The sequence below is a fragment of the Odocoileus virginianus genome, chromosome 23 (genome assembly GCF_023699985.2).
Source record: "Odocoileus virginianus isolate 20LAN1187 ecotype Illinois chromosome 23, Ovbor_1.2, whole genome shotgun sequence".
Lineage (NCBI taxonomy): Eukaryota > Metazoa > Chordata > Mammalia > Artiodactyla > Cervidae > Odocoileus > Odocoileus virginianus.
The window spans coordinates 39740193-39752976 of NC_069696.1; the positions used below are offsets into that span (position 1 = coordinate 39740193).

At 41.8% G+C, this 12784-nt stretch overlaps 1 pseudogene; it reads left to right on the forward strand.

Annotated features, from left to right (window-relative positions):
• The first annotated feature begins 12003 nt into the window (after positions 1-12003).
• LOC139030629 (NADH dehydrogenase [ubiquinone] 1 beta subcomplex subunit 1 pseudogene) lies at positions 12004-12309 on the forward strand (annotated as a pseudogene).
• The last annotated feature ends 475 nt before the right edge of the window (positions 12310-12784 follow it).

Genomic DNA, 12784 nt, shown 5'->3' on the forward strand with positions numbered 1-12784 from the left:
GGACCCAGATATACCCAGAGAACAAAAGGGGGAAGTGAACGCCTTCTCATCTGGATTGCTCACATCAAACAAACATCCTGCCCACCAGGCCCCACCCTGGCCTAATCCCACCCTCCTGCTTGTCCCCTTTGAGAAACAAGCCTAACCTTGACATGCCAGAGCCTTCCTGGCTCAGCACATCCTGACTTGGGCTCCATGAATGAAGACCTGTCACCAACACACTGTGAGGCCCTTGGCAAATCACTCCCCTACCCCACTGTTGGGGTCCTTTAATGGACTGGAACCTGGTGGTCCGGAGTTGATGATAAGAAAGTGAAAGAAGGAAAGAGGCTAATATTCCCTGGGTTACGCAGCCATCCTTTGTGTTCCAGGGAATCAGCCAGAAATAGAGAGATAGAGAGAGAGAGAGAAGGACACGGGGATCCAAGTCTCTGGTAGAGCAAGGGTGCTTTACTGAGTTCTGTAAGAGTATATATACCATAATACAAAGTAGCTTCTTCAGATAAAGAGCAAGAGACTAGACTTTACAAGTTACCAAGGAAGCAAGGAGCAATAGAGGCCATAAGGCCAAAAGGCGATCCATATCAAAAGAGGGTCATAAATAATCCTTATCACCAAATGGAAAAGCTAACGAAGGAGATCCTATGCAAGCATCCGACCTCTTTGATCTCTGTCCTGGGAGCAGCTTGCCTGCTCCTCTTGTCCCTGACAGGGACTAATAAGGAACAGAGGGCTCAAGAGAGATAGGAAATAGCACACAGGAATCCTACTGTTAAATATTCCCTGATAATTCCCCATATGTTATTTTATTTGTAAAAAAAAAGGTCCTGACCATTTGAGTTTGTTTAGTTTTAACAGTTTTTGCAGAAAGGCAATGGTAAACAACAAATATAATTGCCAAGACAATCACCAGAGTTATGGTTCTAGACCCGATGCTGTGGGTGATGCTTTGAAACTATCCTCGTGGGTCTAGCCCAGATAATTGATCAGCTAGTTGTTCAGCTAAAATTTCCAGATCAGTGGGTGAGGGCAGACTTTTAGAGAAGGTATCAAAGATTTCTTTTTGCAATAATTGTACATTCAGAGAGGCATTATCATGTATATTTTGTAAATGAAATTTGATTTGCTCCCAGTTATAGGCACTATGGTTGAATTGAACAGGAGTAACACAAAATTGAGTAGAATTCCAATCACATATTAATATCACTTGTTTTTATATACCTAATAATTGATCTCCAACCCATTTGATGGCTGTTTTTGGTTCCTGTATTTCATCTTGAATATCATCATCTATCTGAGTCTGAGTGGCCCACATAGTATGAGCATCTTTGGTCCAATTTTGGATAAAATTATGTGTTTGAATTGAGGTTTGTAAAGCAACACCAGTGACGGCAGCAGTGGTGCAAATAGCTATTAATCCCCAAATGCCAAGAATCAGCCATCCAGTGAATCGTTTAGATAGTCAGAGTAATTTAGTAAATAACCAGGAAGCAAGCCCGGCCAGGGGGCCTTCTTCCCAGGGCCGTTGGAGATTTACTGGTAACCACAAATTACGTCAAGATCGAAGAATCAAAAAGGATTCATTTCTTATGGAAATAGAAGAGTTAAGACAGGTATACAATTTGCAATTCATACATTACAGAGCGTAAAGTCTTATTAAATTGTAAGTTTCCTATAGCTAAAACAAAAGAAAGGGGAATACAAGCTTGTATGAAATATGATTGATTATAGCGAAAGAAATAATTACTAAGACTACGACTGGTTCCTGTGAAATGTCCAGTCCAAGTTCCAAGATCTTCGGTGCTCACAGCATGTTTCCATATGTCCCATAGTTCAGGCCCAATTTGTTTATCAAGGAAGATCCGAAGACGAGGGGATGCCATTCCACTGTCAAGCCAGCCAAGAATTCCTTTGTCATGGTAATGTTCCATTGTAGTGCTAGTAACCTTCCAAGCCACTTGAGTAGCATAATCACACACAATGCTGTTAATACCATCTGAGCAGTTAGACAACCACATACCATGGGGTCCCCAATCGACAACGGTGTGACTAGCCACAAATATTAGTTTTCCTGATTTGGCTTGACATTTGTCCCAATGAACAGGAGTATATTTAAAGTTCTTAGAAGTAAACCCTTTACATAATGTTCTTTGTTCTTTCCCTAACAGTTTACCTAAAGTTTCAGTAGTGTAAACATGGTTCACAGACAAAGAAAGGGCAGTAAATAATCCAAGCAATGTCCAAAGATCTTCATTTGGGGGCAGGACGAAAGCCCAAGTTTGTCAGCTGATGTTTATGCATAATTCCCCTGGGCCCAGGCACAATGGAAGGACTTCATAGCCTAAAGAAATGTTGATTAGTTTTCCCTCCTCCCCAGGGTGTGAGAGTTCCAGGGAGGGAGCATATGGGTGGAGTCATTGTTTGATACCATCTGTCTTTTTCCGTCCATTCTATGACCTGCAATAAAGGGAGTTTGGGTAAATAAACCCAGTTAAATCTGATTAGTTAATCCGGCTCGAGAGGGGGTCGGGCTGGCCAACTGAGCGAGCATAGCAGTTAAGAAGGTTTTCAGGACTCCGAGGCATTCCCTGTTGAGAAACCAGATTTTCAGCTTGATTAGTAAGGGTTTTTATCTGTCCCCAAGAGGGGAGGTCATAAGGTTGAGGTCCCCGAGGGCAGTGCTTCCTGGAGATATTTAGAGCTGACCTGGCCCGTATTGGAATTTCTTCCTCCTGGGGTTTTTGTTGTTTCATCTCCATTTTGAATGCCCGGGGCCCCCTTGGGTCGAATCTTCCAATTAGGAAGCCGTGTGAGTTGGTTGGATCCATCTGGGGAAATACAAGCATATCCCTTTCCCTGTAAGATTAAGTTCCCAGATTTCCATTGTTTATTGAACCTGTCTTGATACCAACTGGGCAGAAGAAAAGTGTCCTTCAATTCCTCAAAATGTTTTTCTGCTCTTGTCAAGATATCTCCTTGTGGTAAGTTTAAAAAATTTAAAAGATATAAAGCTATATTAACAATAATTATAGATGTAGAGAATATCTTATGTTGGAATCTAGTAGAGTCTGATTTAGAAAGGGAAGATAGCAATATTCCAGTGTATTCCTTCTTTTTTATATTTTTTATTTGCAATATTAGTGTGCGATGTGAATAAGAGCATATAATTCATTTTGCTGAGCAGAATGGAATTTAGTGTAAAAAAACTTTATATTGTTTGAGAGATCAGAACGAGGCTTTAGCATTCTTAATCCCATCTATATAGATAACTTCAGCTTGAGGTATTGGCTGTGAGCTGAAGATGTGGGAAAGAATAAATTCAGTATTTTTGAAGAAATTCCATAGCTTGATAGAAGGATAATGAAATGAAATTTTTCCAAAATATGCCAAAAAAGCTATTTGGAAATCAGTAGAAGTTTGTAAGGCTTTCTCGAATTGAGATTTATTGACAGGTATCACAATTTTATGGGTATTGGAGCCAATTAGAGTTTTAGTCCTATTTCTTCCATTGATAATGATCCAGTTCAGGTCAGTTCAGTTCAGGCGCTCAGTCATGTCTGACTCCTTGCGATCCCATGAATCACAGCACACCAGGTCTCCCTGTCCATCACCAACTCCTGGAATTTACCCAAACTCATGTCCATTGAGTCGGTGATGCCATCCAGCCATCTCATCCTCTGTCATCCCCTTCTCCTCCTGACCCCAATCCCTCCAGCATCAGGGTCTTTTCCAATGAGTCTACTTTTCGCATGAGGTGGCCAAAGTATTGGAGTTTCAGCTTCAGCATCAGTCCTTCCAATGAACACCCAGGACCGATCTCCTTTAGGATGGACTGGTTGGATCTCCTTGCAGTCCAAGGGACTCTTCAAGAGTCTTCTCCAACACCACAGTTCAAAAGCAACAATTCTTTGGTGCTCAGCTTTCTTCACAGTCCAACTGTCACATCCGTACATGACCACTGGAAAAACCATAGCCTTGACTAGACAGACCTCTGTTGGCAAAGTAACGTCTCTGCTTTTTAATATGCTATCTACGTTGGTCATAACTTTCCTTCCAAGGAGTAAGTGTCTTTTAACTTCATGGCTGCAATCACCATCTGCAGTGATTTTGGAGCCCAGAAAAATGAAGTCTGACACTGTTTCCACTGCTTCCCCATCTATTTGCCATGAAGTGATGGGACCAGATACCATGATCTTAGTTTTCTGAATGTTGAGCTTTAAGCCAACTTTTTCACTCTCCTCTTTCACTTTCATCAAGAGGCTCTTTAGTTCCTCTTCACTTTCTGCCATAAGGGTGATGTCATCTGCATATCTGAGGTTATTGATATTTCTCCCAGCGATCTTGATTCCAGCTTGGGCTTCCTCCAGCCCAGCATTTCTCATGATGTACTCTGCATATAAGTTAAAAAAGCAGGGTGACAATATGCAGCCTTGACGTACTCCTTTTCCTATCTGGATCCAGTCTGTTGTTCCATGTCCAGTTCTAACTGTTGCTTCCTGACCTGCATACAGTTTTCTCAAGAGGCAGGTCAGGTGGTCTGGTATTCCCATCTCTTTCAGAATTTTCCATAGTTTATTGTGATCCACACAGTCAAAGGCTTTGGCATAGTCAATAAAGCAGAAATAGATGTTTTTCTGGAACTCTCTTCCTTTTTCGATGATCCAGAGGATGTTGGCAATTTGATCTCTGAGAAATAAGTTTAAGGGACTACATCTGATAGACACAGTGCCTGAAGAACTATGGATGGAGGTTCGTGCATTGTACAGGAGACAGGGATCAAGACCATCCCCATGGAAAAGAAATGCAAAAGAGCAAAATGGTTGTCTGAAGAGGGCTTACAAAGAGCTGTGGAAAGAAGAGAAGTGAAAAGCAAAGGAGAAGAGAAAAGATATAAGCATCTGAACGCAGAGTTTCAAAGAATAGCAAGGAGAGATAAAAAAGACTTCCTCTTTGCAGCGATCAATGCAAAGAAATGAGGAAAACAACAGAATGGGAAAGACTAGAGATCTCTTCAAGAAAATTAGAGATACCAAGGGAACATTACATGCAAAGATGGACTCGATAAAGGACAGAAATTGTATGGACCTAACAGAAGCAGACGATATTAAGAAGAGGTGGCAGGAATACACAAAAGAACTGTACAAAAAAGATCTTCACGACCCAGATAATCACGATGGTGTGATCACTCACCTAGAAGAAGACATTCTGGAATGTGAAGTCAAGTGGGCCTTAGAAAGCATCACTACGAATAAATTTAGTGGAGGTGATGGAATTCCAGTTGAGTTATTTCAAATCCTGAAAGATGATGTTGTGAAAGTGCTGCACTCAATATGCCAGCACATTTGGAAAACTCAGCAGTAGCCACAGGACTGGAAAAGGTCAGTTTTCATTCCAATCCCAAAGAAAGGCAATGCAAAAGAACGCTCAAACGACCACACAGTTGCACTCATCTCACACACTAGTAAAGTAATGCTCAAAATTCTCCAAGCCAGGCTTCAGCAATATGTGAACCGTGAACTTCCAGATGTTGAAGCTGGTTTTAGAAAAGGCAGAGGAACCAGAGATCAAATTGCCAACATCCATTGAATCATCGAAAAAGCAAGAGAGTTCCAGAAAAACATCTATTTCTGCTTTATTGACTAGGCCAACGCCTTTGATAATGATTAGAGCAAATAAATCAAGGTAGGGTGTAAGTGACTTTATTCCTCTAAAATGGATATAGATCCATTCTACTGGGTGATCTTTTTGGGCAAGAAGTCCCATGGGAGAATGAAGAGAGGGGAGCACAAATAATTCTAAAGGTAAATCTAGTCTAATGTGAGTAAGAAATTGCTTTTGTAATTTATTTTGTACCAAATAGAGTTCCAGTTGATAATTAGCAATGCCTAAAGAGGGTCTAGACTTCCCTGGTGGCTCAAATGGTAAAGCATCTGTCTACAATGCGGGAGATCTGGATTCAATCCCTGGGTTGGGAAGATCCCCTGGAGAAGGAAACGGCAATCCACTCCAGTACTATTGCCTGGAAAATCCCAAGGACAGGGGAGCCTGGTAGGCTACAGTTCATGGGTCGCAAAGAGTCAGACATGACTGAGTGTCACTTAAAGAGGGTCTAATCCAGTTTATATCACCTAAGAGTTCTGAAAATCATTTAAGGTTGATAATTTATCAGTACGAATCTGAGTTAGTTGGGAAGTAATATGTTGTCTATTAACAACAAATCCTAAGTAAAGATAAGGAGTAGAGATTTGAATTTTTTCAGGGGCAATGATTAATCCAGAGTTTTTTAAGCATTGTAGAGCTATACCAAATATGTGTTGAGTTTCTAAAACGGATGGAGCTGAAAACAATATATCATCTATATAATGGATAACAAGAAAGTCAGGAAATTGTTTTCTCACAGGCTCAAGGGCTTTAGCTACGTAGTACTGACACATGGTGGGAGAATTCATCATTCCTTGAGGCAATACAGTCCACTGATATCGTTTATGAGGCCCAATATGATTAGGATAAGGGAGAGAGAAATCAAATATCTCGGTCTAAAGGGTGTAGAGGTATATTAATAAAGCAATCTTGCAAATCAGTAATAATAATGTGCCCAATTTTGAGGAATAGTAGTAGGTGATGGGATTCCTGGTTGTAATGCACCCATAGGTTTCATAGATGCATTAACTTTTCTAAGGTCTGTTAAGAGACGCCATTTGTTAGATTTCTTTTTTATAACAAAAATAGGAGAGTTCCAAGGAGAGCAAGATTCCTCAATATGTTTCAATTCTAATTGTGTGTCTACAAGTTCTTTAGCAGCCTGTAGTTTCTCTTTCGTGAGGGGCCACTGCTCTGTCCAAATGGGCTTGTCGTACTTCCAAGTTATTTTAATAATTGTATTATTTGTTAAATGAGCAGTGGCCCCTACGAAAAATGTGGAATGTAAATCTGAGTTTGCCATTGCATAAGTAAATCCCTTGCTATTAAATTAAGGGGCGCATCTATCACATAAGGTTTTAATGTTGCAGGTTGACCTTCTGTTCCCTCACATGGGTAGATTTGAACACTTTGATAAACTTCTTGTACTTTGGTTTGAGAAATTTCTGCAGTTTGGTAAGAGATTTTTTGTATAGGCCAGGATTTGGGCCAGAAATGTTTGGATATAATAGTAATATCAGATCCAGTATCGAGGAGACCAGAAAACCTTTTACCATTAATTTTGATATTTATATTCGGTCAGTCAAATTCAGATACCAATAATGTCCATAAGGACTGTTTTTTATCTGTACTGCCAAATCCACCTGTCTGTACATCATTAGGGGAGTTAATAGAGATGTAAGGTAAAAGGAGTAAATGAGCAATTTTGTCCCCCTTTTTGAACTGCCATAAAATCTGAGATGACATCATAATTTGAATTTCTCCTTTATAATCTGAATCAATTACTCCAGGTTGAACAGTAATCCTTTAGAAGTCAAACTAGATCGGCCAAGTACAAGACTGAAGGTTTGTGGGGGCAGGGGCCCAGAAAGGCCGGTAGGTATTCTAGAGGGGGACTGCTTGAGGGTAAAGGAGAAAATCATTTAGCGCTGGCATATCGACGGCAGCCCTGCCGGATGTAGAGGGTTTGAGGGAAAAGATGGATTTTGCCCCTGGTTTTTGTTGAAGGGGATCTGGGGTGAGGGTGTGGTTCCCTCCCTGGAGTTTCCTGAAATATGTTTTCCTTCAATATCAAATTTAGATTTACACTTTTTGGCCCAATGCATTCCCCTATGGCAGCAGGGGAAGACTTTTGGAGTTTTATTATTAGCTTTCTTAGGGCAATCCCTTTTTAAATGGTTCTTATCCCTGCATTTGAAACCCCTCATTTCCCTTCTTTAAAGCAAGCAGCCATTGTTTCAGCTAGCATTTGCATTTTTTGAGTTTCTGATCCTAGATTGCAACAAGCCTTCAAATAGTCAATAATAGTCCCTGTCTCATGAATTGGGGCTATAGCCTTTTGACATCCCTGATTTGCATTTTCATAAGCAAGTAATTTCTCTAGTTGCCTTTTAGCTTCTTCTCCTATTACAGTATGGGAAATACCAGTTCCCAATCTAGCTGAAAAATCAGCATAAGTTTTATTAAGTCCTTGCAATATTTTAGTGTAGCTACCTGTAGGTTCCTCTTGAGGAGTAATTCTATCCCAAGCTTCAAGGGCCACTGTTTTTAATTGTTCATGCAACAAAGGAGGGCATTGTATTTGAGCTTCTATAGCATCAAATTGTCCGGTGCCATTTAACACTTCAGAAGTAATTTGGTTTTAGGGAGCGCCAGCTCGAGCATTTTTGTTAGCATGATCTCTGGCTATATCTTGAAACCACTTTGTCCACTGAAGATATTCTCCTGGTTTAAGGAGAGCTTTTTATTAAAGTTCACCAATCACAGGGAATAAAGTTTCCAATAGAAGACACCATAGCATTTAGAATTTCTCTAGTAAAAGGTGAATGTGGGGCATACATAGTTACAGTCTTTTTAATTTGTTGCATGTGAAAAAGGTTAATACCTTCATATTGAGGTATTATTTGCCTTTGAGTGTTAGCATTTCTAAAAACTGGGAATGCGAAAAAACCATCAGCTTCAGAGACTTGTGATTGCAAAGCCAGCAATTCAGAGAGCCTCTATCGCAAAGGAGAGTGAGTAGGTAGTAATTTTTTGCAAATATGTGTTTGTGCTAAGGACTTATCATTATTATACAAAAAAGTATTCCCAGTTTTGGTGTCGCAAAGTATCTCAGGAGAGTCGTCAGAATCATTAGGTTCTAGAAAAAGAGAGACTTTTGGATTCGCACCTGATGGCAGAGGAGGAGCATTTGGAGCAGCCGGGGCAGGGCTTGTAGGAAAATTCTGAAATATTTTGTGTTGTTCTAATTGGGCCTTTTTAAAAGTTTCATCATCTAATTCATATTCATGTAATAAGCCTTCTGTCTGTTGTCGAATATCTGGAGGGCTAGAATTGCCTTGAAATAGCAGAATTACAGCTTTGATGGGAGCCCACAGGGGCCAGAAATCAATTGGAATATTTTTACTCTGTCTGGCAGCTTGTTCAACATTCTTTTTGACCCGATGCCAAATTTCTAAATCAAAACTGCCTTCATCAGGGAACCAGGGATTATGTTTGACTATTGTGTGAAGGCAAGCCTCTACTTGTTGGCGTGAAACTGAAAGTTCTTGAATGTTAAATAAATGATGAAGTAAAGTAGAAAAGTGAGGGGACTTTCCAGCTGTTTGACCCATGTCCTTGTACTTACCGGCCTCAATTGGCCCTGAGTCACTCCATCCAAAGTACCACATATACCAGGCCCCTGTTCTGGGTGCCACTTGTTGGGGTCCTTTAATGGACCAGAACCTGGTGGTCCGGAGTCGACGATAAAAAAGTGAAAGAAGGAAAGAGGCTAATATTCCCTGGGTTACGCAGCCATCCTTTGTGCTCCAGGGAATCAGCCAGAAATAGAGAAAGAGAGAGAGAGAGAAAGAAGGACACGGGGACCCAAGTCTCTGGTGGAGCAAGGGTGCTTTATTGAATTCTGTAAGAGTATATATACCATAATACAAGGTAGCTTCTTCAGATAAAGAGCAAGAGACCAGACTTTACAAATTACCAAGGAAGCAAGGAGCAATAGAGGCCATAAGGCCAAAAGGCGATCCATATCAAAAGAGGGTCATAAAGAATTCCTACCACCAAATGGAAAAGCTAATGAAGGAGATCCTATGCAAACATTCCACCTCTTTGATCTCAGTCCTGGAAGTGGCTTGCCTGCTCCTCTTGCCCGTGACAGGGACTAATAAGGAACAGAGGGCTCAAGAGAGACAGGAAACAGAACACAGGAATCCTACTGTTAAACATTCCCTGACACCCCATGAGCACCTTTCCAGGCCCCTTTGTCCTCTGCTCTCATCCTTACTCACCACCTGCTTGCCTCATTCACCTTCATGTCACCAAGACATGGCACAGTCCCCAAACATACCAGCTGCTCATTGTGTACTGGTCATACTGCTACTATTGAGTGCCACACCCATGCCAGTTCTAGACATTTGCTCACAGAGGTCTTTCTGCCAGAAACACCTGGTCCTACCAGTTGAAAAGTCATGTTCATCCTGTAAAGCCCAAATCTGGCATCACCTCCTCTGAGAAACCCCCCAGGACCCTCCCATGCTTAGACCACTGTTCCACACTCTGCTCCCATGGTACCTGGGAGAGGGACCTAAGTCCACCTCTCAGCCACTGTGTCCATGTCCTTCCACCTGTTTTGATCAGATATCTCTAGGCTTGTCCCTTATATCAGAGTTATCAGAACCAGTACCTTCAAGTCCCAGTGACTCACCCGAGGCTCAAATCCTTGGTGGTTAATGCCATTTGGTTCAATGTAGAAGCTTGTGGGATAGGCTGATAGCATGCTGTTCTTTTCGACCTTGGTTTATTTTTCCTTGATAACAGATCTCACAGAAAACCCTAAAACAGAAAGTCAGTCCTGTGTGCTGTCTGGTTCCCAAGCAAAGAGCCACCATAAACAGAGGGTTGAGTGTGTGTCAGGGTCTGAGTTGGCACTGTACACACATTTCCTATGTAAGTCTCACATCAGCTCTAGGAATTGTTGGCTTCATGTTGCAGTTAAAGAAACTGGGTTGAAAATGTCCATACTTTATAAATCATGCAGGTGGACTGCCATTACTTTTCTGCTTTGCCTCAAGAAGAAGGGGCTGGAGCAGACCTGGACCCCCATGGAGGTCAACCTGACCTTTCATCAGGGCTGCTTCATTCCGGGACATGACCCTGGGGCATCGTGGCCCCCCCCCTTCACCTCCCAGGTTTGGAGGGAGGGACAGAGGAGTGTTGAGTATTATTCCATCACTTTGGTCTTTATATAACCCCATAATGCAGGCCAGGAACCTGATCTGATTTTGCAGATAAGACAGCCGAAAGGAAGGGAGTTGAGAGAGGAGCCAAGATTCAAACCAAATTTGACGTTGAACATTTAACACTTTGCCAACAAATGTTGTTATAGCCAAAGCTATTGTTTTCCCAGTATTTATGTATGGATGTGAGCCTGAGCGAGAAGAATCAATGCCTTCAAACTGTGGTGCTTGAGAGTCCCTTGGACAGCAAGGAAATCAAATCAGTCAATCCTAAAGGAAATCAATCCTGAATATTCACTCCAGTGAACTGATGCTGAAGTTGAAGCTCCAGTACTTTGGCCACCTGATGCAAAGAGTCGACTCACTGGAAAAGATCTTGATGCTGGGAAAGATTGAAGGCAAAAGGGAAAGGTTGCAGTAGAGGATAAGATGGTTAAATAACATCACTGATTCAGTGGACATGAACTTGAGCAAACTCCAGGAAATAGCGAAGGACAGGGAATCCTGGTGTGCTGCAGTTCATGGGGTTGCAAAGAGTCGGACACCACTGAAGGACTGAACAACAGCCTTTCACCTGGTAAGGCAGGTGGTGAAATGCAATATAAGGGAGGGGCAGCAAAGACCCAAAGATTGTGAATAGTGACTGCAGCCGTGAAATTAAAAAATGCTTTGGTGTGGTCACCACAATAATCTGAAGGGGGGCTTTGGCAATCATGTGGGAGCACGAAACTGCGGGGAAGAGGAAGGCTGACTGTGACCCTAGTGGGAGCAGCCACCCATCAGAGCTCTTTCCCAAGGGTTCCAGGCTGAGACCTAGTCTTTGCTCTGCTAAAAAGAGATTGCTGTGGTGATTTTGGAGCCCAAGAATATAAAGTGAGAAGTCCTCCAGGCCCCTGGATCAGGCCGAGAAAGCAGGAGGGTAAAGAAGCCAGGAGTTGGAGCATCAGGAGGGCCTGGCCTGGGCGTGGTGTTGGCAAGTGTTAAACGTCCCATGTCAGATTTGGTTTGAATCTTGTCTTTTTTTTTTTTTTTCTTCTGTAAACTCCTTTCTTCCTAATTTTTCTCCCTAGTTAAAAAAAAATTTTGGATCCTAGTTTAAGACAGGTAATTGAGTGGCTGCCCTCGCCGCTATCCTTTGTCGTGGGGTCGTTGTTGGCTCCAAGGCCACAGCATTCATGATGAACTTACTTCAGGTTGTGCGTGATCACTGGGTACATGTACTTGTCCCTATGGGATTTGTCTTTGGATATTATCTAGACAGGAAGAATGATGAAAAGCTAACTGCCTTCCAGAACAAGAGTCTGTCATATAAAAGGGAATTGAAACCTAACGAAGAAGTCACCTGGAAGTAATGGCTACAGCTGAATTACAGAATGTTCACATTTTTTAAATCATAAGAGAAATAAAAACACTCATTATTTAAAAAGAAAAAAAAGACAGTTAATTGAGCAATTGATTTGGATTAGAGGTTTGAAGCTGAAAAGCACTCTACTAGGTTCTAAAGATATTGCAAACAAGCTTTACCTAGAGAGAGGAAGCAGATTCAAGTTCAGCAGATCCCAAGACAAGAGGGCGAGGAATAGTGGGTGGGGTTGGAGCGGAAGCCCGGAAAGCCACACCAGACATCCTGGGACATGTGCCAGGGGGCACCAGCCACTTCTGTCCTCCTGGCAATCAGGAGACCAAGGGAATTCTTGTCTGCTGTCACTGTTGTGCTAAGATACGGTCTTTAAAAATAACATCTAAGCCCTGTGGAAAACAGTGTGATGGTGCCTTAAAAAATTAAATTTAGTATCAACCTATGATCCAGCAAATTCAGCAAAAGAACTGAAGAAAGACTCTGGAAGAGATATTTATACATTCCTGTTCATAGCAGCATTATTCACAATGAACAAAAGGCAGAAGCAACT